The sequence below is a fragment of the Sciurus vulgaris genome (assembly GCF_902686455.1).
Source record: "Sciurus vulgaris genome assembly, chromosome: X".
Taxonomy (NCBI): domain Eukaryota; kingdom Metazoa; phylum Chordata; class Mammalia; order Rodentia; family Sciuridae; genus Sciurus; species Sciurus vulgaris.
The window spans coordinates 16,688,840-16,716,082 of NC_136471.1; the positions used below are offsets into that span (position 1 = coordinate 16,688,840).

General features: G+C 37.6%; 1 long non-coding RNA gene across 2 annotated transcripts in view; it reads right to left on the reverse strand.

Moving 5' to 3' along the window:
* The window catches only part of LOC306651794, a 90,641-nt gene extending 66,523 nt beyond the window's left edge, over positions 1-24,118 (reverse strand). The window contains exons 1-2 of one of the 2 annotated variants that reach the window (XR_013761208.1): positions 23,625-24,116; positions 13,520-13,581 (exon numbers count right to left, since the gene is read on the reverse strand). This is a non-coding gene — a long non-coding RNA (uncharacterized lncRNA). Of the gene's footprint in view, positions 1-13,519; positions 13,582-23,624 lie in introns of both variants that reach the window. The other variant, XR_013761209.1, reaches the window with a different exon arrangement.
* Between the last annotated feature and the right edge of the window lie 3,125 nt (positions 24,119-27,243).

Here is a 27,243-nt window from a genome sequence, read left to right on the forward strand (position 1 = left end):
TGTTCCTAGCACTTTACAAGAATTACCCTACTTATCATCATAACAACCCTATATAGTATACACTATTCTTATCTCCATTTTACAGATGAGATGCAGAGAGGCAAAAACAATGTTCACTGAGCATTATTACTAACAAAAATTAAAAACACCTGATCATGATTGGATGGTTAAAAATTATGATCCATCCATACAATGGAAAGCAATAAACTATTAAAAAGGATAAGCATTCTCTCACTCCAGTTCTGTTTCTCTCTCTCTCTCAATATGGATACAGAGAGTATATGTGCATGTATTATTACATAGTACATGTATAATGAGCATGGAAAGTCCATTATAAACCTCTCAGTAAAGACAAAAAAGTAAGATATCAAAAAGTATATACGCATGTGCAAAATCACTTAGATTTAAAAGTTACGTGTCTAACTATACATGATGGTACACACCCATAATCTCAGTGACTCTGAAGGTTGAAGCAGGAGCATCTCAACTTTGAGACCAACCTTGGTGACTTAGCAAGACCCAGTTTCAAAATAAAATTTAAAAGGCTGGAGGTGTATCTCAGTGGTAGAGGGCCTCTAGGTTCAAACCCCAGTACTGGAGTGGGGGTGTTGTATATACATAAAACCAATCTACCAAAATAGGGAAATGTTACAAGAAGACTCTCACTTTATACTTTTTATGCTTTTTATACCTCTGTATTGTGCAGGATTTTCATAAACATGCATTGCTTTTGGAATTATGAAAGCCATAATGTTTCCATGGTAAGGGAATGTGGGGTGGAAGGTCATGATAGAACAAAAGCAGGTCTCATGGTCACAGGCCAAAAAATCCTCATTTTAGCATCTCAAATCCACAGAAACACTTCCATGTCCTTATCTGAGAGATATGAGAAGTAACATTTTAACAAGTGACAGGAATGATACTGAGCACAGTGGCACATGCCTCTAATCCCAGTGACTGAGGAGGCTGAGGCAGGAGGATTGCAAGTTCAAGATCAGCCTCAGCACCTCGGAATCAGACCAGAGACCCTGCATCTTATAGAAGAAAAAGTATCCAAACCTTCAACTTGTTGGCTTAGGAGCAGACTTCTTTAACAGGACTCCCATAGCACAAGAAATAAAAGCAAGAATCAACAACTGGGATAGATTCAAAATAAAAAGCTTTCTCTCAGCAAAGGAAACTATCAGTAATGTGAAGAGAGAGCCTACAGAGTGGGAGAATATCTTTGCCACTCATACTTCAGATAGAGCGCTAATATCCCGAATCTATAAAGAACTCAAAAAACTCTACACCAAGAATACAAATAACCCAATCAACAAATGGGCTAAGGAAATGAATAGACACTTCACAGAAGAAGATGTACAAGCAATCAACAGATATATGAAAAAATGTTCAACATCTCTAGTAATAAGAGAAATGCAAATCAAAACTACCCTAAGATTTCATCTCACCCCAATTAGAATGGCGATTATCAAGATCATAAGCAACAATAGGTGTTGGCGAGGATGTGGGGAAAAAGGTACACTCATACATTGCTGGTGGGACTGCAAATTAGTGCAGCCACTCTGGAAAGCAGTGTGGAGATTCCTCAGAAAGCTTGGAATGGAACCACCATTTGACCCAGCTATCCCACTCCTTGGCCTATACCCAAAGGACTTAAAATCAGCATACTACAGAGATACAGCCACATCAATGTTCATAGCTGCTCAATTCACTATAGCCAGATTGTGGAACCAACCCAGATGCCCTTCAGTTGATGAATGGATAAAGAAACTGTTGCATATATATACAATGGAATATTACTCCACCATGAGGAATGACAAAATTATGGCATTTGCAGGCAAATGGATGAAATTGGAGGATATCATGCTAAGTGACATAAGCCAATCTCAAAAAACTAAAGGACGAATGATCTCGCTGATAAGCGGATGAGGACATATGGGGGGGGGTAGGAGGGGTTAATGTTAGGGTTAGGGTTAGGGATAAGGAGGGTGGTGAGAATGGAGGAAGAAAGGAATGTATAGAGGGAAAAGAGGGGTGGGAGGGGAGGGGGGAGGGAAAAAAATAACAAAATGAATCAAACAACAACAACAAAAAAAAAAAGAATTCCAGATCATGGTGTAACGTCTCCTGGAATGGTCTTAATTATCTCATTGGTTTTAGCATAATTTTGAAAAAGTTATCAAAGTAAATTAAAATTTAAATCTCTTTATAAAAAAAAAAAAGACCAGCCTCAGCAATTTAAAGAGGCCCTAAAGCAACTTAGTGAAACCATGTCTCAAAAAATAAAAAGTAGCCCAGTAGTTAAGCACCTCTGGGCTCAATCCCCAGCACACACACACACACACACAAACACACACGTGACAAGAATTAATGCAAAATTTTGCATTGATCATCTCTTGAAGATGAAACTATATATGTCGTTTTGAATTTTGAAAAAAAGAGCCTACTGTGTTAGCCATCTTTGTGTCACTGTGAACAAAATGCCTGACAGAAACAACTTAGAAGAGAAAGTTCATTTTGGGCTCACAGCTTCAGAAATTCAATCTGTGGTCAAACAGTTCCATTGGTCTGGGCCTGAGGTGAGGCAGAACATCATGGTGGAAGGACATGGCAAAGAAAAGCAAGGCAGATTATGGAAGTCAGGAAGCAGAAAGAGGACCCAAGAAAAAGATACATAATCCCCAAAGGCACACTTTCTGGTGACCCATTTAATTCAGTCACACCCTATCTGCCTACAGTTATCACCCAATACAGTAATCCTTTCAAATTATTAACTCATTAGGTTACAGCTCTCATAATCTAATTGTTTCACCTCTGAACATTCCTGCATTGTCTAATGTGAGCTTTAGGGTGGGACACCTCTCATCCAAACCAAAAACTACCTCCAATACTCTGCTAAAAGAACAATAGTAAGTCAAAGTAAATATGCAAAATGACCTTGTTTCCACAACTCTGTAAACTAAGGTGATAAATGATCAAAATAAACAAATAAAGATTTCAGTTAATGACAGTTATTTTTATAAACACACCATTCTACTAGCACAATATAACCCACTGTGGTTCACAGTGAAGTCTCCGCTAAGTACACTGCATCGCAAGCCTTCAAATCTGAACACAGTCATGGAACATGCATATTCACAATCCTTCCACAGTTTTATCTGGAGTATGAATTCCTAGCAGTAGGATTATTAGGCCATAAGATATGTATCTTTTTATGATTGTTATGTATATTGTTGTATGTTATTTTGCAAATTTTGCATATTACTATATATATTACATGTCAATTTTATTTTACCAGCTAAGGCAAATATCATTCAGTAAGAACTGTATTAGTTTACTGTAACACAGTGTGTGCTTCCCCCACCTTTAACATGTTTGTAGATCTGACAGATGAACAATACCACTTTTCAGTATTGTCTTCATTTGCATCTCTTTAATTATGAATGTAGTATCACGTTTCATAGCTATTTGCATATTTTTCTGTAAACAGACAGCAGTTTTGTCCATTTTTCTATTGCAAGGGTGCCTTTTGTGATTGATTTACATGAGGGCTTTGAGAGGTAAAGGTCAGGCAGACAGTGAGGTAGAGAGAATGACAACTAGTTATCAAAGGGAAAACAAAGGGTGTCTAACAATTAAGCTCTGAACTCATGCCCCTAGTCATGTATATATGGGGAAGGGATGAAAGATAATGAAAGACAACAATTAATGAAAGAAAGAAGTTCTGGGGGTTAGAAGAAAGCAAGTTGCACTTCCTTCCGTGCAAATCCAGCTCTGGGGCCCCTTCTCTTTGAAGAAGTCTGTATCTATCACTTTCTTAAATAAAATGTGCTTGCTACACTTACCTTGGCCATTTTCTCGGTGTTCATTCTTCAACTTCAGAGAACACAGACCCAATCTCCACTGGACAGGTACCAGTTATATGGATGAAAGTAATGAAATAACTAACCCTTCATCACTACATTTGCAAATAGTTTTTCTTGGCATTTCAGTTGAATTTGACTTTACTATTTACTTTGACAGAGTCAGATTCTCAATCATATATCATTTCTGAAGCTTGTATCTTGCTTCTTCATTCTGTTTTCTCCTCATTTTTAACATTTCAAGTTTTAATTCAATTGAAGTTCATTTGAATACAAGGATTTGGGTAGTGAACCTGCTCATTCTTTTCAGTGGTTTGTATCAAAATCATTTATTGAACCATCTTTGCTGACTTGATAAAATCCTCATGAATATTTATAGGACTTTTTCTAGACTCTATTCTAGGCCACTGCTCTGTTCTACTATTCTTTTTTCTAGTAATTCTTCAAAGAAATTAGATGAAACTTAAAACAGAGAAAAAACTATTTTTCCTTTTTCTTTATTGGGAGGGGGTGAAGACAGTACTGGGGATTGAACCCTAGGGTGCTATATCACTGAGCCCCATCTCCAGCCCTTTCATTTTTTAATTTTGAGACACGGTCTCACTAAGTAGCTGAGGGCCTTGCTGAATTGCTGAGGATGACCTGGAATTTGTGATCCTCCCACCTCAGCCTCCCATACTGCTGGGATTATAGGTATGCACCACCACGCCCAGCCAAGCCTTGTTATTTTATTTTGGGATAAGGTCTTGCTAAGTCAGTGAGGTTGGTCTCAAGTTTGCAATACTCTTACCTCAGCCTTCCAGGTCATTGGGATTATAGGTGTGCACCACCATGCCCCGTGAAAAAACCTTTTTCTTAGACAACCATATTAACCACTTTGATTCTAAATATCTAATTCATCAGTTCTCAAATGTTTTTGTCTCAGAAACTTTACCTTTAAAAAAGTATTAAAAAAGTATTAAGGACCCTAAGGAACTTTCGTTTATATGATTTAAATCTACTTAAAATGTGATATTTTTGAAAAACAAGAATACAGAAGCACACATTCCATTAGCCCTCAGAGTCATGACATCATCACACTTCATGTTGCCTCTGGAAAATTCCACTGTACACTCATAAAGGAAAGAGAATGAAGAAGTTGAATAACAGCTTAATGTCATTATGAAAATAGATTTGAACTTAAGAACTCTCTGAAAAGCTCAGAGACCCCCCAGACCTCACTTTGAGAATGGCTGTTCGAATTATTCTCATAAAATTAACTTTTGAAATTCTTGCCTGAGGCTTTAATTTTGCATTGAAATGGAATCTATGTGTATGGGGGGCAGTGGCATGGAGGGAGTGGACATCAGTATCTATCCTAAAAATGTTTAAAATAAAATAAATACAATTTACAAGAAAAAGTTCCTCTATGTATAAAAGGAATAAGATTACTGTTGATTTTACTTAGCCTTTTGCTTCACCTTGGTAATTTTAGGTGGCTACTCTTGCCAACTGGTGCTTTTTCACCCTATTGGTGCCTTTATTGTTCCCAGATCTGACCTAAAAAACTTAGTCTTTAAATGTTCCCAACGAACCCCCTTTCATATATAGTCTCAAACAGATTACAGTTATGAAAATTTCTCCTGTTCATTAACTTCTCTCTTCTGCCAGTTTATACTCACTTTAAAATAACTGTTTCAGTCAGCTTTTTTGCTGCTGTGACTAAAAGATTGGACCAGAATAATTTTAAAGGAGGAAAGGTTTATTTGAGGGCTCACAGTTTCAGAGGTCTTAGTCCATACAAGGTTGGCTCCATTCCTCAGGGCTCGAGGTGAGGCAGAACATCATGGTGGAAGAGTGTGGCACAGGAAGCAGCTCACATGATGATCAGGAAGCAGAGGGACGCCACTCTCCAGATACAAATATACACCCATAGCCACACCCTAATGACCCACTTCCTCCAGCCACAGCCCACCTGCCTCCAGTTACCACTCAGTTAATCCTATCAGGGAAATAAGTCACTGATTAGGTTAAGGCTCTAACCCAATCATTTCTCCTCCAAATATTTTTGCATTGTCTCACACATGAGCTTTTGGGGAATACCTCATATTTAAACCATAACACTAACAATTAAGTTGTTCTTCCCCTCCCATATTCTCTAAATTGCTATATCCCATTGTGAACCACACAAACCACGGGGATATATGAGTTATTTTTAGTGAGCAGATAGAAAAACAATTTGTATATTACTTTTTATAGATTTACTTGAAATTAAATGAATAAAAATATTAGTACATTAATTCTGTAATTTCTGGGCTATTTTTCCAAATAAATCTAAATTAAGTATTGGGATTTTTTAAAAAACAAATAATGGAACTAGGTATGGTAGCATATGTCTGCAATTCCAGCAACTCTGGAAGCTGAGACAGAAGTATCACCAGTTTGAGACCAACCTCAGCAGTTTAGCAAGGCCCTTGGCAACTTAGCGAAACCCTATCTCAAAATAAGAAATAAAAAAGCACTGGGAATGCAGCTCAGTGGTAAAGGTCCCCTGGGTTAGGCCTCCAGTACCTAATAATAATGACGATAATAATAATAATGATGATAATGATGCAGCAAGTGCCTCAAATATATGGTCATCCACAAATATCTGAAATTTAAGAAACACTGTCCTTTTATTCTGGAAAAAAACAATTATGAGTACCACCAAGTCTGGTGCAATGGCACACATTTGTAATCCCAGTGACTTGGGAGGCTGAGGCAGGAAGATCACAAGCTTAAAGTCACCCTCAGCAACTACCAAGGCCCTAAGCAAGTCAGTGAGTCCCTATCTCTAAATTAAATATGTACACGCACACATACATGGCAGGGGCTGGTGATGTGGCTCAGTGGTTAAGTCCCCCTGAGTTCAATCTCCCATATAAAAAAAAAATAATAAAAAATAAAAAATAAAGAAAAAAGAAATAGACTACCAGCAGCCAGACAACCAAGCCAGAAACCTGGGTGTCATCTTATACACTTTTTTGTCCTTCCCCTTCACTACCATCATTGATCAAAAGTTTCCACATATACAACAGATTTAAAGCAGAGCTGCCATGGTTCACCTCTTCTACACCATTCAGCCTGTCCTTTAGCCTCCGTGGTGGACACAAGACACTTCCATTACCCTAGAACCCATCAGAAGACAGTTTGAGAACAAAGCAGATTTCAAACAATGTGATTGGAACCTCCAAGATAAAAAGGTCTTAATTAAAGTTTGACCTCTGCCACGTTGAAACTGTATTACCCTAATCAATTCACTAACCCTCTCTGAGATTCATCTTCTTCATCTGTAAAATAGCAGTAGTACATTCTAGCAACACAGCTGTTCAGAAGATTAAATCAGTCAATGTATATATCATCATTTAGTGTTGCTGCTGGCACATAGTAGGCATTCAGGGCCATTTTCTTTAGCACCTGGCTTCTGCCTAACCCCTTTCAGCTTCATCTCTAGCTACACCCCTTAAATCCCAAGAGTTATGCCTCAGACATGCTTGACACTCATTGTCTCCCATGGTATGCTGTTTCACTCTTCAAGTTAATAATAACAGTAATTTCCCTTCAAGAAATGTTCACTCACCCCTTTGCCTGATAAATAGTTTTTCACTTCCTCCACTGTATCCACCTTGCCTCTTAGTCTCATATTTTATTGCATTGATTTGTTTACATGTCCATCTAACCTACTTAGGACTGTGAACTTGTATTGGACAGAGATAATGTATATTTATATTGTCTTTGTATCCCCAAAACGTACCCCAAAGCCTAGAAGATGGTAGATGTACTATTAACATTTGCTAAATGACTATAATAGAATGAATTGTAGGAAAGCAACACCCTTGAACTTCTATAGTAAGTTCTCAATACTTACACTAATAACAGAAGCATCCTTTAGAAAGACCCTGTCTCAAAATTGAAAAAAATAAAAATAAAAGAGCTAGGGATATGACTCAGTGGTTAATCATTCCTGGGTTCAATCCCCATTACCATAAATAAATAAATAAATAAATCAGCTTTCAATATTCCATTTTTGGTAATAAAACATCCTTTTGGGAATCTTGCTATGCTGTAATTTTTCGAGCTGTTATGTTATGAAACCATCATACTGGCATACTATCAGTAACCTGTGGTATGAATATTTTAAGAATAAAAAAATTTAATAAGCATTTCAAATCAAACAATACAAATATCATCTTACATGTTTCAGTTCAAAGTAATCAAATTCAAGTCAAAAGCAGTATATAATTTTACATATCTATTAAAAGTACTTTTGAAAGAAATTGAAAAATTAAGTCAGTGATTTGCTTTTCTTAAAGAGTTTCTGAATTTGCTTTGGTGATATCTGCAAAAATCCTTCTGGTATATTTGGAAATTAATTGATAACCAGTTTGGGGAAACTAACATCTTAATAATATTGAGCTTTTCAATAAATAAATATAACATACCCATCAAAAAATAAAGAAAAATTAAGTCAGATGCTAAACCTATCAGTGATGTTAACAATTCAACTTTATTCTTCTCTTCAAAAAAGCCACTTGCTCATTTGTGCTTTATTTTCTGGATCATAAGATTTTACACAAACTTTTATACATGTCTGTCTTGTTAAAAGAAAACTGTTAAGAATCTTAAATATTAAGAGAGTTGGCTAAATTTTATGAGTAAAATGTTACAAAATAAGCAATTTATTTTACAGGTAAAACTTTCATTTGAAGACTTCAGTACGCCATCATTTTCAACACTCTCTAAGCTTAATTTTTAACTGAAATTATTACACTAGAAACACACACAAAATGCTTTCATCATTGAACAAAAAAATTCCTTCTTCCATAATACATGCTATGGTTTGAATATGATTTGTGCCCCCAAACTCATGCAAAGATGATTTTTTCATTCCCCAAAGTCATATGTTAATGGCATTAAGAGAATGAAAACTTAATCCAATTATGTAGTTCAGATATGAGACATTTGGAAAGTGATCATATTAGATCATTAGGTTGGGGCCCTCATGACTGAATTCTGGTAGCTTTACAAGGAAGGGAGGAAAGACCAGTGAGATACACATGCACTCCTACCATGATGCAATATGGACCAAAGAGCCATCACACAAAGAAGCACAAGTGTTGTCTGGACCCTGTAACTACAGAACTTGAGCCAAAATAAACCTCTTTTCTTCATAAGATAGCCCACATCAGGAATTCCATTATAGTACAGCTGATTGATTATAATATGCAAGGTGGGATATAAAATCCACTGTAGCTTACTAAAAACTACCCTGATATAAAACCCTTCCTTAAAAGTGCTAATAAAGCCCGGCGTGCTGGTGCATGCCTGTAATCCCAGCAGCTTGAGAGGCTGAAGCATGAGGATCGTTAAGTTCAAAGCCAGCCTCAGTAATTTAGCAAGGTGCTAAGCAACTCAGTGAGACCCTGTCTCTAAATAAAATACGAAAAAGTGCTCAGTGGTTCAGTGACCCTGAGTTCAATTTCTGGTACCAAAAAAAAAAAAAAAAAAAAAGTGATAATAAAATTGAATATAATGATGGTTGTACTACTCCGTAAATATACTAAAAACCATGGAATAGACACTTTAAGTAGGAGAATGGTACAGTATGTTGATTTATTTCTCAGTAAAGCTGCTATCGAGAAAACCAATAAAATATGATGCACCTTTAATATGAAAGCTCTTGTTTACAAAGTCTAGCTATAGAGTATTATTAAGGTAAAATGCCAGTGTTACTAATTAGAAAATAATAACAAGAATAAACAATGAAAAAGTCATATTTAGCACCTTATGTCCTGAAATCATACAAATATTAACCAAAAAATTCCTTACAGGCAGTTAAGTTGAATACTGCCTAGTTTTTTCAGTCCAAGAGAGAGAATTTCCTTTTTTCCCTTTTTGCTTTTTTGTTTTGTCTTGTTTTGTTTTTGCTTTTTGTTCTTCTGTGGGACATTTCTTGATAAGGACACTTTTTTTTTGTTTAGCACTCCACAAGGGTATTGTGTGCAATTTTTTTTGGGGGGGGGTGCTGGGGATTGTGTGCAATTTAATCATCGAAAAGGTAATGTTTGACACACAAATCAATGTAACAGATCAATAGAGAACTCGGAAATAGACCGTGCAACTATGCCTACATAATTTTTTTACAAAGGTGCAAAAGTACTTTGATGAGGGAAGGGAATCTCAATAAATGGTGCTGAAGCAATTAGATATCTATAGGCAAAAAGAGAGAAATTATTTTCAACCTAAATTTCATATCTTATTCAGAAAACCTCAAAACAGATTGCAGATTGACATGTATAGAGAAAAATTATAAAACTTAGACTAAAGCATAGAAGAACGTAATGGATTCATATAGTATGTAACCTAAGGCCAGTATGGACCTAAGGCCATATGAAATCCTCTTGGTCTTGACATCAAAAATGCAATAAATAAAAGGAAAACTTTATAACTGGACCATGTCAAAATTTAAAACTTCATCCAGGTGTAGTGGCACATACTTGGTAATCCCAGCAGCATGGGAGGCTGAGGCAGGAGGATCACAAGTTTGAGGTCAACCTGGTCAACTTAGTAAGACCCTGTCTCAAAATAAAAAATAAGAAGTGCTGGGGATGTAGCTGTATGGTAGAGCACCCCTGGGTTCAATCCTCAGTACAGGAAAAAAAATTAAAACTTTTGTTTGTGAAGACCCTGTTAAGAGAATGAAAACATAACCCGCAGAATGGGAGGAAGTATTCAAAACCACTGTTGCAACAAAAGATTCATATCTAGGATATATTCAAAAGTCTGTAAACTCAACAGTAAAAGACCAAACAATCCATTTAAGAAATGGGTAAAAGATATACAGATTGCAAATAAGCACATGAAAATATGTTCAATGATATATAAATACACATGTATCAGAATGGTTAAAATAATAAATAGTGACAACATTAAGAACTGACAAGGATGTAGAGAAACCGATCACTCATACATTGCTGGAGGGAATGAAAAATGACACAGTCACTCTGGAAACAATTTGGCAACTTCTTACAAAACTAAACATGCAACTGTCATATGATCTAGCCATTGCTCTCTTGGGTGTTTATTCCAGAAAAATGAAAATCATTACACACACAGAGAAAAGCTACATAAAAGTGTTCATACCAGCTTTATTCATAATAGCCAAGAGGTAAAAAAGATTCAAATGTCCTTCAATGGAGTGAACAATTAAACAAACTGGTACATCCACACCATAGAATTCTACTCAGCAATAAGAAGGAACAAAATTTTTATTTCAGTGCTAGGGCTAGAACCCAGAGCCTCATGCAACCTAGGCAAGTGCTCTATCACTGAGCTATGACCCCAACCCAGGAACAAACTGTTGACATAACACCACAACCTGGATGAGTCTCAAGGGATTATGCTGAGTAAAAAAAGCCAATCTCAAAAGGTTACATACTGTATGAATCCATTTATGTAACAGTCTTAAAATAACAACATTGTAAAAAAGGAAGGGATTAGTGTTTGTCAGGGTTAAGGAATGTGGGAGAGAGGTGGAGGCAGCTATAGAAGGAAATCACAAGCAAGTCTCATGGGAATGTAACTATTCTTTATCTCGATTATCTTGATTGTGGTGGTGGTTGCACAAAATCTGCACAGGTGATAAAATTGCAAAGAAACTCTCTCATTTTTTTTTTGCTTGTTTTTGTTTTTTTGTTTTTTGTCTCTTTTGCTTTCTCACACACACATATCCAAGTTCCATGGAAGTGAAATCTCAATAAGCTCTGCAAATTGTACCAATGTCAGTTTTCTGGTTTTGATACTGTACCATAGTCATGTAAGATGTTACCACTGGGCAAACCTGGTGAAAGGTACACTGGACCTTCCTGTTCATTTTGATTTTGCAACTTCAATCTATATTTATTTCAAAATAAATAGTTTTCTTTAAAAAGATAGTGCCTTACAATTCCTCAAGTATGTGTGTGTGTGTGTATATGTACTAAGACAGATTATGCACTTTAAATATGTGCAGTTTAGTATACTTCACTTATACTTCAATAAAGTTTGGAATAAAGAAGATGCTTCACATCATAACTGCTTATGTAAACATCTTTGTCCCCATACATATGAATTTATTGAAGGCAAAAATCAATAGACACTCCAGGTCCCATTACATCTGCTTATATCACCCACCCAAAATATGCACAGAACATTAAAATAACTTTTTTCTTTATAAAGCAAAAATAAAACTTGAAATAAAATCTTTATACAGAGCTACTAACTACTGCAGAGAACTGAGAATGTGTATTTTAATGCATTCTTCTGGCAACACCATACTCTACCTCCTTTTCTCTTTTCTCCCTCTTTTGAAAAACTGACTCCACTATAACTAGAGCTATAAGTAGTCAGCTTAAAGAAGATTCATTTTAAAATAAGATTTAATAATAGGATCAGTTGAATAAACTTATAAGCAAATGATGTAACTCATTCTCCAAACAGTACATGTCCAAGGTTTTCAGAATGTCTTTTCAGTCTTAATAGAAATCAAAGCTAAAAGAGGTTCAAGAAAGATAAAACATCAGTAACAAAATGGATCTTAGTAATTCATCCAGCTTCTCTGTTGTTAATGGTATTGCTCTATAAAATATGACAGAATATGTCTAACTATGATTTATAGACCTCATTATATAGTTCTCTTTAGATTGTTTAACCTCCAAATGCATTATTTAAATGCTCATGCTACTGCTGTGACTTTTTAAAAGTAATCACAATCTTCAAATGTAATCAATATTTTAATGAATTAAATTTCAAATTTACATAAAAATCAGCAAAGAATAGTTTAAAATCTGTGCTACTTGTAACATGAGACATTTTATGTAACTAATTTACAGTTAGAAGTATAAGTTCTGATCAAAGGGAAACTAAGAACAGAGTCCTCCCCAAACGTATTACTCACATACAAAAGGTAACTAGGTGAAAAATTATAATCACTTTTTAATAAATTCAAATATAAAATGACTTAAGTAGAAACAAAGTAAATGGTAGTCTTGTTCATTAACTTAAATAGTCATACTAACACATATGTATCTGGCATTTTAATGAAAATCAAACCTGATCAAAATTTGTGCTTTATTAGAAGAAATAAAGACAAAGGAACAACAATCTTTTTTTGTCTAAAAAGTATATAATATTGTTATTCTCAAATGATAGAGCATACTTGATCATATAGTAACTGATCAGTGCTAAAGAAAGTGGTTTCATTCTTTGAAAACTTTTATATAAACCTATCTTTTCCATGTTAGAAAATAGGTTATCATTCCAATAAGATATATATATATCTTCTTTTTGGTGGTGGTGTTGGGGATTGAACCCAGGGCCCTGTGCATCCTAAGCAAGCACCCTACCAACTGAGCTATATCCCCAGCCCCAAGATTTTAAAAAGTCTAAAGTGCAGTAAATCCCTAAGTTGCTTTGCTTATTAATAATAATCAAGTATAGCAACTTTCTAATTCTTAAACATTGGTTTCATTTTGAAAGCACTTTTTTCATCATTTTTCTTCTTTTATTATAAATTACACTTCTTATATCCAGGCCTTGCATTCATTATCTTTAAAAACTTAAGGCATATTTTAGAACAGTTGTCATGATACACTTACCCATTATATTCTTAGGCAGATTTCACTGAACCCAGTCTGTTTACAAATAGTTCCACTGATGACTACAAGAAGGAAAAAGAACATTTATTAATAACACAAAGTAAAATGAGGTAGCATTGCAAAATATATAATGAAGCAACTGAAAAGTAATTAGCCTATGGCTACAATAATTTATAACTAACATGAATTTTATAATTTAGTGTAGTTATAAATTTTTAAGTTATAACTTGGTACAGTTATAAATTTGTAATAGTATAGCTATAAATTCATAACATTTCATTTATGAAATTAAATCTTTGTGTTCTCTGGCTACATAAATTTTTCAGATACCTCAGCCATTCTTAACCTTTTTTTAAAATTATAAAACCCTTTTAGAATATGATGAAAAGCTATGGCCTTCTCTCCCCAGAAACATACACATATTGAACAAATTCTCTGTTCACTTTTTTTTGGGGGGGTGTACTGGGTATTGAACTCAGGGGCACTTGGCCACTGAACCACATCCCCAGCCCTGTTTTCTATTTTATTTAGAGACAGGGTCTCACTGAGTTGCTTAGGGCCTCCCTTTTGCTGAGGCTGGCTTTGAACTCAAGATCCTCCTGACTCAGCCTCCGAGCTTCTGGGATTACAGGCGTGTGCCACCACACCCAGCTCTATTCACTTTTAAGAGGCTCCATAGGGTCCCTGAGGTGCATGGAACCCACGTTAAGGACTTGAGATAAATAAAGCTATCCATATGAAGTGCTTTCCTTGTATCACTTCAACTATTTTCCTAAGATTCCTTCTAAAATATACTTTATTCTTTCCCATCCTCAACAAAGAGTAATGATCACAATTTGACTTTCCTTGATGACTTTGAGTCATTTTGGACATCAATCATTGCACCTGCTTTGATATTCTTGGGATCAAATAAGGTTAGAAGAGCTATTTGCCCCCAAATTAAATGACCATAGATGACTTCCCACATTCCTTCATCCCCATCAAAGAGCTTAAACCTCTTTGTAAATTTCTTATGTCTATTTCATTTTGGTTTGTAAGTTATCACTCTCTCCTCCTCCTCATTCTCCTCACTCTTTCCCCACCCCTAATCTGTTTGAGACAGGCCTTCCATTTGTAGAATAAATAGCCAAATTTGTTACTAACCTAAAAAAGTATCTGATACCAAGAGATTTAGTGCATGAACATTATGACATCTATTCTGGCTCTTCATGGGATATTTTAGCTTATTTCTTCTGTAGATCTCAACTATATTCCTGATAATTTACCAGATCAGTAATTTTAAACCACTAAAACAGCATAACTTAGATAAATGCATTATCCTTTTTCAAAATTTCCTATGCAACTTAAAAAAATAAGCATCTGCTATAAGATTTACAATATGGTTAGATTTTTGTTTTTATTTTATTTTATTTATTTATTTTTCTTTTTAGGTCCAACCTAGTTTCTTTCTTTCTTTCTTTATTTATTTTCAGTCGTTGTACACAAATAGGGTACAACTGTTGTTTCTCTGGTTGTACATGAATGGTTAGATTTTTTAAAAGAAGAGGGTATAGAAAAATATCAAGTTTGGGAACAAATATAAATAGCGTCACTATGACTCTAAAATAAGATATTTTTTTCTACATTTAGTGTAATCTAATCAGAAATTTGCAACAGCAACATAAGTCAGTTACAGCACTGATCAATTACAGATGTGGTGGCACACACCTGTAATCCCAGTGATTCCCGAGGCTGAGGCAGGAGGATTGCAAGTTTAAAGCCAGTGTCAGCAACTTAGCAAGGCCCTCTCTCAAAACAAAAATATATAAATGACTGGGGATGTGGCTCAGTGGTTAATCCCTGTCATCCCTTCCCCCACAAAAATCAGTTATAGTGTTATAAATGTGAACAAGGAAAAGTTTTTAAAGGAGCGAGGAATGATGGCTTACACCTGTTATCCCAGCTACTCGGGAAGCTGAGATAGAAGGGTAGCAGGTTCAAGGCCAGACAGGATCAATATAGCAAGACCTTGTCTCCACATAAAAAAAATAAATAACCAAGAATACAAATAACCCAATCAACAAATGGGCTAAGGAAATGAAGGGACACTTCACAGAAGAAGATCTATAAGCTATCAACAGACATATGAAAAAATGTTCAACATCTCTAGTAATAAGAGAAATGCAAATCAAAACCACCCTAAGATTCCATCTCATCCCAATTAGAATGGTGGTTATCAAGAATACAAGCAACAATAGGTGTTGGAGAGGATGTGGGAAAAAAGGTACACTCATACATTGCTGGTGGGACTGCAAATTAGTGCAGCCACTATGGAAAGCAGTGTGGAGATTCCTTAGAAAACTTGGAATGGAACCACCATTTGACCCAGCTATCCCACTCCTTACCCAAAGGACTTAAAATCAGCATACTACAGAGATACAGCCACATCAATGTTCATAACTGCTCAATTCACAATAGCCAGATTGTGGAACCAACCTAGATGTCCTTCAATTGATGAATGGATAATGAAACTGTGGTATATATATACAATGGAATATTAGTCAGCCATAAAGAATAATAAAATTATGGCATTTGCAGGCAAGTGGATGAAATTGGAGAATATCATGCTAAGTGAGATAAGCCAATCTCAAAAAAACAAAGGATGAATGATCACGCTGATAAGCGGATTATGACACATAATGGGGGGTGGGAGGGGGGCAAGAAGGGAGGGAGGAGGGACTGTATAGAGGGAAAAGAGGGGTGGGAGGGGTGGGAGGAAGGAAAAAATAACAGAATGAATCAAAACTATCACCCTAGGTAAATGTATGATTACACAAATGGTATGCCTCCATTTCATGTACAAACAGAGAAACAACATGTATCCCATTTGTTTACAATAAAAATAAATTTAAAAAATAAAAATAAATAAATTAAATAAATAAATAAATAAAAAGACTGGGGATGTAGCTCAGTGGTAGAGTACACACCTGGATTCAATCTTCAGTACCACAAAAATAGTTTCAAAAACAAGAGTAGATAGTTAAGAAGGATAGCAATTCTCATCTAGAGTACCAAAATTGACAAAGTACTACTAGAAAATAACATATCATTTAAATGATATTTTAACATGCATTCAGTGCTTACTATACTTAAAAGAACCTTGATGATTTCTCAAATCACAAAAGATGTATTATTCAATAAATGATGTTATGACGATTGGTCGGCATTCTGAAAAAGGTTAAGTTTGATTCTTACTTTATACATTACACAAAGAAATATTAATCTTACTTAAATAGTAAAAACTCAAACTAGAAAATACCACATGAGAATTACTTTAGAGCATGGGATAGGTTTTAACAATAGAACACAATACTCAGAAGCTGTAGGAAACTTGATAGATAAAAATAAAAATCAGATTTTCTAAGTGGTAAAAAAATGCAAAAGCAAAAGACAACTGACAAACTTGAAAAAAGCATTTGTCACATGTCACAGATGAGGGCCTGATTTCCTGACTTATGAGTTCCTACAATCTTTTCATATGAAAAGGTTTTCAAACTTATTCCTAATAAAGCAATGCAAATTAAAACCACAGTGCACAATTATTCACCACTTAAATTGTCAAAGATCTAAAAGTTTCATAAACCTTTGTTGTCAAGCTGTGGAGAAATAGGTGCTCTCACACATTGTTGGTGGGAGTATAAATTAGTACAAGGTACTTAGATAGCAACTTGGCATTGAGATTGTTAAATGTATGTATTCTTTGACCCAGCAATTCCATTCCCAGGAACTTATTCTACAGAAATAATTTCACATGCAGCAATGTTTGATAAGATCAAATTATCAGAAATAATGAAATAATAGATTTCAGTAAATTAATTATAGTGCATCTATATAATATAGTGCTAAGCAGCCATTAAAAAGAATGAGAACACGCATCAATCTACAGCATTTTTATATGCAAGTGATGAAACAGCTGAAAGGGAAATGAGGAAATCAACTCCATTTGCAATAGCCTCAAAAAAAATAAAATACTTGGGTATCAATCTAACCAAAGAGGTAAAAGATCTCTACAATGAAAACTACAAAACACTGAAGAAAGAAATTAAGGAAGACCTTAGAAGATGGAAAGATCTCCCATGTTCTTGGATAGGCAGAATTAATATTGTCAAGATGGCAAAAGTGCTATACAGATTCAATGCAATTCCAATTAAAATCCCAATGACGTACCTCACAGAAATAGAGCAAGCAATCATGAAATTCATCTAGAAGAATAAGAAACCCAGAATAGCTAAAGCAATCCTTAGCAGGAAGAATGAAACAGGGGGTATTGCAATACCAGATCTTCAACTCTACTACAAAGCAATAGTAACAAAAAAAGCATGGTATTGGCACCAAAGTAGACAGGTAGATCAATGGTACAGAATAGAGGACATGGACACAAATCCAAATAAAAACAATTTTCTAATACTAGACAAAGGTGCCAAAAGTATGCAATGGAGAAAAGATAGCCTCTTCAACAAATGGTGCTGGGAAAACTGGAAATCCATATGCAACAGAATGAAACTAAACCCCTATCTCTCACCCTGCACAAAACTCAACTCACAATGGATCAAGGACCTTGAAATCAGACCAGAGACCCTGCATCTTATAGAAGAAAAAGTAGGTCCAAATCTTCACCTTGTTGGCTTAGGATCAGACTTCCTTAACAGGACTCCCATAGCAGAAGAAATAAAAGCAAGAATCAACAACTGGGATAGATTCAAACGAAATAGCTTTCTCTCAGCAAAGGAAACTATCAGCAATGCGAAGAGAGAGCCTACAGAATGGGAGAATTTCTTTGCCTCTCATACTTCAGATAGAGCACTAATTTCCAGAATATATAAAGAACTCAAAAAACTCTACACCAAGAATACAAATAACCCAATCAACAAATGGGCTAAGGAAATGAACAGACACTTCACAGAAGATGTACAAGCAATCAACAGATATATGAAAAAATGTTCAACATCTCTAGTAATAAGAGAAATGCAAATCAAAACTACCCTAAGATTCCATCTCACCCCAATTAGAATGGCAATTATCAAGAACATAAGCAACAATAGGTGTTGGTGAGGATGTGGGGAAAAAGGTACACTCATACATTGCTGGTGGGGTTGTAAATTAGTGCAGCCACTCTGGAAAGCAGTGTGGAGATTCCTTAGAAAACTTGGAATGGACCCACCATTTGACCCAGCTATCCCACTCCTTGGCCTATACCCAAAGGACTTAAAATCAGCATACTACAGAGATACAGCCACATCAATGTTCATAGCTGCTCAATTCACAATAGCCAGACTGTGGAACCAACCTAGATGCCCTTCAATTGATGAGTGGATAAAGAAACTGTGGTATATATATACAATGGAATATTACTCAGCTATAAAGAATAATAAAATTATGGCATTTGCAGGCAAATGGATGAAATTGGAAAATATCATGGTAAGTGAGATAAGCCAATCTCAAAAATCCAAAAGAGAAATGATCTCACTGATAAGCGGATGATAACACTTAATGGGGGGTGGGAGTGGGACAAGAATGGAGGAAGGAGGGACTGTATAGAGGGAAAAGAGAGGTGGGAGGGTTGGGGGGAAGGAAAAAAATAATGGATTGAATCAAACATCATTACTCTATGTAAATTTATGAATATGCAAATGGTATGCTGTTACTCCATGTACAAACAGAAACAACATGTATCCCATTTGTTTACAATAAAAATAAATTTAAAAAAAAAAGAATGAGAATGAGCGGTGGGTAGTATCACACACCTGTAATCCCCGTGACTCTAGAGGCTGAGGCAGGAGGATCACAAGTTTGAGGCTAGCCTCAGCAACATAGCAAGTCCCTAATCAACTTAGAGAGGCTTTGTCTCAAAATCAAAAATAAAAATAGTTGGGGATGTAACTCAGAGGTAAAGTGCCCCAATCAACAGCACCAAAAAAAAATGAGGAATTTTTTCTATGATATAAAATAATCTTCAACCTCCATTGTTAAACGAGTACAATAAGGTCCCTTAAGATGAGAAGAGTGTTGCCATTTGTGTAAAAAAAGGAGGAAGAAAAGCATATAAATACATATTCATCTGTATATTCATAAAATTCCCAGAAGGATGCCAAAAAAACTGACAATATTGGTATTTTCCACGGAGCACTACTGTGTATCTAAAGGATCAAGGTAGATGAAAGAAAACCTTTCATCTGCCTGTGTCCTTGCATATTTTTCTAAATGGAATCATCATAAGACTGATGAATATTTTTGAAGACATTGATACATACTTAAACTACTTTTCAATAAGTTGAAGTTTAACCAGTAAACCAAGTTTAGTGCCATCACAAGGAAGGAAGCAGACAGACATTCCACAGAACAAAACAGACTGGCCCCTTTTATAAGTCAGTGTCATGAAAATAATTAGGAGGAGAGGGACCATGTTTGATTAAAAGAAGTGTAAGAATAACAACCACATGCAATCTGTAGACCTAGATTGAGGAATGCTGACTATGAACTGGGTGATACATGAGATAAAAATGTACTGACATGGAAAGATGGAGTTGTTGAAAGAAAACTTCTGCTTACAAAATAACATCATACTATTATTTTATTTTGATAAAATGTATGTGGACTCTCATTCATTGCTGATGGGAACGCAAAATGGTAGAGCCACTTTGGAGGACAATTTGGCAATTTCTTACAAAACTGAACATATTTTATCATACAACTCAGCAATCGGGTTCACCGGTATTTACCCAAATGAGCTGGAAACTCATGTGTATGCAAAAACCTGCACATGATTGTTTATAGCAGCTTTAGTCATATTTGCCAAAACGTGGAAGTAATCAAGATGCCTTGCAGCGGGTGAACAGATAAACTGTGATACCACCAGACAATGGACTACTTTTGGGTACTAAAAAGAAATGAGCTATTAAGCATGGAAAGACATGGAGGAAACTTAAATGCACATTATTAAGTGAAAGAAGCCAATCTGAAAGGCTTCTTTCATACTGTATGATACCAACTATATGATATTCTGGAAAAGGCAAAACCAGGGAGATAGTTAAAAGATCAGTGTTGCCAGGTGTTATTGGGGAAGGAAGGATGAACAGGAGAGGCATAGAGGGTTTTGGTGGCCCTGAAACTATTCTGTATACCATAATGGTAGATACACATCATTATACACTTTTCCAAACCCATAGAATGTCCAACACCAAAAGAGAACGTTAATGTAAACTCTGGACTTTGGGTGACAATGATGTGTCAATGTACATACAATGATTGTAACAAATGTACCACTCTGGGGCTGGGGAGATAGCTCAGCTGGTAGAGTGCTTGCCTCGCAAGCACAAGGCCCTGGGTTCAATTCCCCAGCACCGCAAAAAAAAAAAAAAAAAAAAAAAAAAAAGTACCACTCTGGTACAGGATGTCAATAGTGGATAAAGTTGAGGGAGGGGTGGATGATACTTGAGAACTCCCTGTACTTTCTGCTTAATTTTGCTGTGACCCTAAAACTCCTTTAAAAAATAAAGTCTAAACCAGGTGCAGTGGTGAATGCTATAGTCCCTGTGACTTGGAAGGCTGAGGCAGAATGATTGAAAGTTTGAAGCCAACCTGGGCAACTTAGCAAGACTCTGTCTCAAAATAAAAGTAAAAAGGGGCTGAGGGCACAGTTCAATGGTAAAGCACTTGCCTAGCATGTGCAAGGCCCTGGGTTCAATCCCCTAAAAAATAATAATTAAAAGAAAATAAAAATAAATGAATTTTAAAAATAAAAAGTATCTACTAAAAATGCATATGTGCATGAACATGTATAGAAAAAACCTAGAATATATGTTAAGATAATAGCAGTGATATTTTTCTAGATATTAGAAATTTTTGTCTTGCCAATCCACATTTTCTAAAATTCTACCATGAATATTACTGCTTTTGTACCAGTAAATTTTTTTTTAAAAAAAGGAAACAAATCAAGGAATAAGATACTACTGAATTAGGAAAGTGTGGTGTGTAAAACATACAAATGAAAGACTCACTAAAGGACAAAAGTGCAATCTCAAAAAAAAAAAATGGAACACATTCAGATGAGAGTAACTACCTAAAAAGAAAAGGGCTTACAGAAAAAGAAATTCCAGATATTTGTTATGGTTGAACATTATGTGTCTTTGCTAGGAAATATACTGAAATAAAGAATAAAAAGCCAGGACTAGATACCAAACATCAGGGAAAAGACAGATACAAACGGTAAAGAGAATACCATTTCTTACATGTATTTGGCAAGATGTTGCCTCAAAACACTACTGGCAACACTGCTCAAAGAAAAAGGCAAAATCTGGGTTTCAACAGCAAACACCTAGACCTTTAAAATCCCCTGGAACTGAGATGGAGGCTGTGGTGCAGGCCTGTAATCTCAGACACAGGAGAAGTTGAGGCAGGAAGATCACAAATCTAAGGCCAGGCACTTCAGTGAGCCCCTGTCTCAAAAAGGGCTGGAGATGTAGGTCAAAGGTAGAGTATTCCTAAGTTCAATCCTCCCAACTGCGATCACGCACCAACTAAGTCTGTTTTCAAACTTGGCACAGTTCTCCACCTGGTCCTGCATTTGTTGTACCTTCTTCCAGAACACTCTCCCAGACAGTACATTAGGTAATGAAAGGTCAGAAAATAATTCTTTTGACTTCAATACTCACCCTCCTCCCAAAAGTCTTTTCAAGTCAGCTTACAATTAAGAGAACAAGGCTAACAAGGATGGAAAGCAAGAAATTACTGGTGGTGGAGGCCTGTAATCCCAGCAGCTGGGGAGTGGGGGAGGCTGAGGCAGGAGGATCACAAGTTCAAAGCCAGGCTCAGCAACTTAGTGAGGTCCTAAGCAATTCAGTGAGACCCTGTCTCTAAATAAAATATAAAAAGGGCTGGGGATGTGGCTCAGTGGTTAGGCGCCTCTGTATTCAATCCTTGATAGAAAAAGAAAAGAAAAACAAAAAAGAAAAGAAAAAAAGAAGAAATTGTTGGGAGTTGAAGTTGTCACAGAAGAGGAATTGTGCCAGAAATCTCTGGCTAAAGACAACTAATAATGATAACAGTTAACGTTTATTGAAAGCTTACTGCGTATCATTGTAAGTGTTCTTTTGTACATTGTCTCATTTTATTCTCATCAGTCTCTAGAGTTAAACAATACTATCTTGGTGTTCGCTGACCACAAAGTGGATCAGGAAGAATCAGGGAGACACAAGTGTGAAACTATAGGAGTGAGGTGTGACAGAAGCACAGTGGGGATGTATCCAAGAAAGACCACAATGAGTGTGCTGTCCACAAAGGGAGATGGTATAAGGGGACAAGAAGGAGGGGGTAGAGGGAGGAGAAAGGTTTCAGATGCTGAGAGGCAGAAGAAAGATCCCAGCAAGGGGGAGCTACCTGAAGGAAAAGAGAGACCAAAAGGAGATGAAGGAGCAGCCAATGGCAAAGCGGGGCGGGGAGGAGGCATTGAGAGGGAGATGGAGAAGCAGAAAGGAAGGGACTAAAGACAGAACTCAGAGGAAGGGAGGGTGAAAGAAGCGAAAGGAAGTGGGAGAGGATGAACCCTAGAGGGAACTGAAAAGAAAACAGGGAATCAAAAAGGAGGCAGAAAAGGAGCTGAGGATAAGGGGAAGCGGCTAGGGGCGGGGCGGGAGGAGTCAAGACGAAGGGGAGGAGCTGAGAGGGAGCTGGCTGAAGGAAAGGAAGGAGTGGGGTGGAAGGGCAAGAGCCAAGATAGGGAAGAGGCGGAGCTCAGCGGGAGGGGAGGAGCCTAGAGGGGTGGATCCCTAAGGGAGGAGGAAGGGAAGGAGCTGAAAGGAAGGGAAGCTAACCCAGAGAAAACAAGAAGGGAGGAGCTGTAAGGGAGTCAGAGATGCCAAGAGGGAGGGAAAGAAGATCAAAGAAAAAGAGATCCAGATCCGCGAAGTCCGAGGATCAAAGATTGAGATACTCTGAGACACACCCACCGAGAGGCACTGGCATTCCGGCTCCGCGGCCACGAGCTCCCAACCCTGGTCTGCCCTGGTCTGCTCCATTCCCCTACCCGAAACCTTCCCCTTACATATCACTCCTTCCCTCTTGGCCTCACCTTGCAGGATGCGGTCTCTAGGTCAGTCTCGCAGAAGTTGATAGGGGGCAATCCAGCAGGGCAGAAAGCTATGCAGCGGCAGCTCGAAGCCCCAGGAACAGCCGTAGCCCCAGCAGCCACCTCAGCCTGGAGAGGGCGAACCAGGGGTGAGTTCCCATGCGGAACCACGAGTATTGATTTCAGGGGCTGGCTCAAATTGCTCAGGGTCAAGTACCTGAGCCAGATCAGAACCAGTCAGAAGGGAGGAGCAGAAAAGACATGAAAGTGCCGTAGACAGGGAAGAGCCAAGACCGGCTGGTGGGACAACTCCTGGGAAGAACGCATAGACAGAGTAGACAGAGTGGACACTGGTTTAGAACCCGGTTGCCACGGTGTGTGGCCAGGATTTGTGAGCACACACAGTGCGCATGCGTGTGGATCCCGACTGCGCCCGACGCCGCCTCCCCATCCCCCGACTCCACGCCTGACATTTTCCCGCGGTTCTAGCAATCCTTCACGATCGGTCTCACAGCCTTGCTGGGCTCAGGGGACTGGGGACGTTGCGAGGGTACGCTGTCTAAAAGGTCTCAACATCACACGGTCTGGCCTTTTCTCAAGGTTGCCACTCAGTCTCAAACTAGCAGTGTTACCGCGCCCACCCACATCTTCATTTCTGGCTACAGGACTTGGGGGGCTGGGGGAGTGAATTCCAAGGTCAAGCGGTCCAATTCCGGGGGCTATTAAGCAGTTGCAGCTAGTCTGAATTTGATGTTATGCAAGTTCAAATGAACACTGGGTTTGGAAGACAAAAAACAAATGTGAAACTTCTCAGTAATTTATACATGGATAGCATAGGAATGATAATATTTTAAGTTAAATAAGACATTATTAATAATATCACCTATTTTTTAATGTAGCTACTAGAAAATTTTAAATTACACATATGGCTTACATTATATTTCTATTAGACAGCGCTGACCTGGGGAAGGAAGGAAAGTAGACGTAAAAGGGAGGGGAGAATGGGGTCTGTTCTCGGGTATTGGAATGTCTTTCTCAGCGGCGGGAATCATATTTTGCCACCTCGGTAAGAATCCTTGTCATCCTTACCTTCTGCTCTTTATGTGTTCTTTAAGTCCAAGTGCTTGCACTTGGACCAAGAGGTATCATAGGACAAAGATAGTAGAAAAACTTAATTATTGTCCCTCCTTGTGCCTCAAGAGCTCTGGAGAACAAGAGGTCATTTGTTTAGGCTGAGACGTGTGCGCCTCGCCAAGTGCCTTTCTGTCCAAGTTCCTTTCTCAAGAAGTCTGCTTCTTCTGGTGATTGGCAGGAGGCGATTCAAGACAGAACAAAGGCAGCGAGCGGGTCCTTAGAGGCGTGTAGAAATTTAGCGAGTTAACTCTTGGACTAGCCGCACAGGAATAGTTGTAGGAGAAATGAAAGAAAATGTACGAACAATCAGAAAAAGGGGAGTTGTGAGAGTGAAAAGATTGAACTTGACTAAGAGAATTGGACTATCCTGTGTAAAGTTTCAGGGTCAGAATAGCAGGATTAGAAGGGCGCGGCCTTTGTGAAGAGGACCGGGAAAAGGGAGAATAGAAAGCTTGAGATGGGTGACGGTTGGAAGTAACCAGAGCTTGAATAACAATCTTGTGTTTCACTGCTGCATAACCCCTGCTCCCTGCTCTGCTTTTGAATGAAAAAGTGTATATATTAAAATAAAAGGAAGGCTCTGCCAGACTCCCAGGCCTGGGCAGTGGGCACAACCCTGGCTCTCCCGCTGCTGGGACCAAGTGAGCAGACCTACAGATGACAACACCCGGGGAGGTGTGACCCCCTCCACACCTGCTCAGGGTTCCTGCAGGGGCTGCATTTTACAGTCTGTCAACCAGTTTTACAAAAGGAAGCCCTCCTAGTGCCACTCCTGTATCACTATTGGATTATCACAAACTCTAGCCACCCACCAAGCACTAAATTGAGCCAGGAAATGGAACTGGCACTGTGTGCCCCATCCATATGAATGCTGTCCACCACCATAGGCTACTCAGCTGATGTGGAAAATAAGAACCACCTTCTAAAAGCAAGGTGACCCATGACAGCATATTCTATGTGTAGTGGGGTCTCTAGGCATTTGTCAATCACGCCTGTCTAAACCATCTTCAGGTTCTGCCTCTTCAACCCACATCAAGATGCTTTAGCCCGAGACCAGCCTTGTACAAATCATCCACTTAGCCTGTGAGACCTGCTAGGACAAGTACAGGCCTCCCTTCCTCTGAGCAGCCCTGTAAACCTTCTCATGTTGCATGCAAATAAGAGCAGTTTCATTTCTTTTCCAATTCATGTGCCTTGAGTTTCTTTTTCTTGCATAGTTGCACTGGCTAGGATTTCCAATGCAGTGTTGAATAAAAGTAGTGAGAGTGAACTTCCTTCCCTTATTCACCACAATATTAGAAGGAAAATTCTTCCACAATTAAGTGACATATTAACTGTGGGTTTTTTGTAGCTGCACCTTTATCACTTAAGGACATTTTGTACTCTTCCTAGATTGCTAAGAGTTTTTATCACAACCAGGTATTGAATTTTACCACTTTCTTTTGCATCTGTTAATATAATCATGTTTTTTTCCCTAAAACAGGACATGATGGATTACATTGATTTTTCAAATATTGAATCAGTCTTGCATTTCCAGAATAAACTTCACTTGGCTGGTTGTTGTGTAAAAAAACAATAAAACAGGGCTGGGGATATAGTTCAGTTGGTAGAGTGCTTGCCTTACAAGCACAAGGCCCTGGGTTTAATCCCCAGCACCACATATATGCAACAAAGCAAATGAGCAACAATGTGGTATCAAAAAGACATAATTTTTAATTCATTTATTAACATACACTATATCCCAAAGTCCAGGGAGACATAAGTTGTCCCTCCCGTGCCATGAGGGGTATTTTGAATAGAAAACTTTATTCGTTTACTTGTCTCCCTTCCTCCACTGGAAATAAGCTTCTTGAGCACTGGGTCCATCTCTTCCTTGTAAGACCCAGGAGCTCCCCTGAGAACACAATGCATATATTCAGAATGGATTTTTAAAGATGAACAAATGAATGAATACCATGTAACTTACACCGTGATAAGCATTTTCATGTATTTACCTCATTTAGAAATCAAAGGAAAACCAGACAGAGTGTTGCATGCCCATGATCCCAGCTACTCCAGAGGCTGAGCCAACCTTGGTCACTTATCAAATTCCTATCTCAAAATAAAATAAAAGGTCTGGCAGTGTTGCCCAGTGGTAGAGCACCCCTGCATTCAATCCCAAGTACCACCAAAAAAAGAAAGAAGAAAAAAATCGAAGGAAGATATGATCAAAAGATTGAACTAGGGGATGGGGATATAGCTCAGTTGGTAGAGTGCTTGCCTTGTAAGCACAAGGCCCTGGGTTCAATCCCCAGCACCCAAAAAAAAAAAAAAAGATTGAACTAAATGTAAACTACAAGGATAATGCCCACCCACTTTTTATGTAATAATAGAGTTTGCAAAGTTCTCTCATCCATTATTTCATATGATCCTTCCAATGAAGCAGGTTAGTTATTGATCTCTCCATTTGAAAGAGGGATAATGGGGATTGAACCCAGGGTCATTTTAC